The sequence below is a fragment of the Aplysia californica genome, unplaced genomic scaffold (genome assembly GCF_000002075.1).
Source record: "Aplysia californica isolate F4 #8 unplaced genomic scaffold, AplCal3.0 scaffold00045, whole genome shotgun sequence".
In the NCBI taxonomy this organism is placed as follows: Eukaryota; Metazoa; Mollusca; class Gastropoda; order Aplysiida; family Aplysiidae; genus Aplysia; species Aplysia californica.
In genome coordinates this window covers 1,733,817-1,735,268 of record NW_004797315.1, presented here as the reverse complement: position 1 = coordinate 1,735,268, position 1,452 = coordinate 1,733,817, and positions in this window count along the sequence as shown.

Genomic DNA, 1,452 nt, shown 5'->3' with positions numbered 1-1,452 from the left:
AAACACACACTCACAAGCACACTTGCTCTTTCTCTTTCTCCCGTCTACCCCTACCCCCTTTTGGGAGGAAAATAATAGCATGTAGGAAAAAACGCAGTAAAAAATAATTATCATTTCCCAGCCCTCCCCTGTAGCTCCATAGAAGGTCACAAATGAAACTAGAATATTTTGTTGTTTTAGTAGACATTTTACGGCGCTCGCAACTGCATAAGGTCATATGAGCGCCGGAGGATTAGAGGTGTTACAAGAGAGTAACAAACATAAAAAAGAAGAAGGAGAGATAAGGACGATAGATGTTTGATAGGAAAGAAGGAGCAAACCACACCAGAGCACCCGCTAACCACCCACGAAACTAAAATAACATAAACAAAAACAACAGCAGGGGCAACAACAACAACAACAACAACAGCAACAACAACACCAACAGCAACATCAACAACAATAATATCAACAACAATAATAACAACAGCAACAACAACAACAATTAATAAAACACAACAATACCATTAGTGACAATAACAACAAACAGATTAAAAATTTATGTATTAAACAAACATAAACTTAGGTTGAATACACTGAATTGACTAAATTAGTAGGCCAATAATTTATTTTTAAAAATCATTTTGAAAAGAATTTAAAATGAATTATATCAGGGCCTAAATGCCAGTTTACAGACACGTTGACTATTTAAAAGCATTCGAGTGTAGAAACTATTAAACTAAATGATACGACAAATTTTACATTAGACTGAGCTTTCGTCCCAAAACCGATCATACTGTTCAAATCTCTATATGAAGGACAACAATATGCAGTACAGCATGAACGAAAAACAACAGAACGGTTTCCTGTGACAAAAAAGCTTGAAAGAAGGATTTATACTTCCTCCACACCTCTTCGGCGTACACGCAGAGGGGTTTATGAGGGGGGTAGAATGTGACGCAAGAAGGAATGAATATACATTCATATACATACATATAAGACATTCTGTCTTAATACCACCACCACATAGGCTATATATATATACACACACAAAATACATTGCATTCTTCGCTACCCACCATAGGATTAAAGGTTCTAATAAAATCTGTCAAAGAACACAGTGACCAAAAGAGATTATACCTAAATGTTTCTAAAAAAAAAATAAATACACGGACACAGACACCTGCAAAGAAGAGGTGGTAATGAAAAGTGACGATGGATAAATTGAAAGAGTGCGCAGTTTTGAACATTTTGGAGCCAGGATTGAGGTAAATAAGAAAACAACCGGAAAGGTTAAAACCGGAAATTGCAATCGCAAACATCAAAACTAAGAAAAAAGATGACATCTGTCTGGAAATGACAATGCAAATATAATATTAATATTTCTTCTTCTTCTTCTTCTTCTTCTTTTTCTTCTTCTTCTTCTTCTTCTTCTTCTTCTTCTTCTTCTTCTTCTTCTTCTTCTTCTTCTTC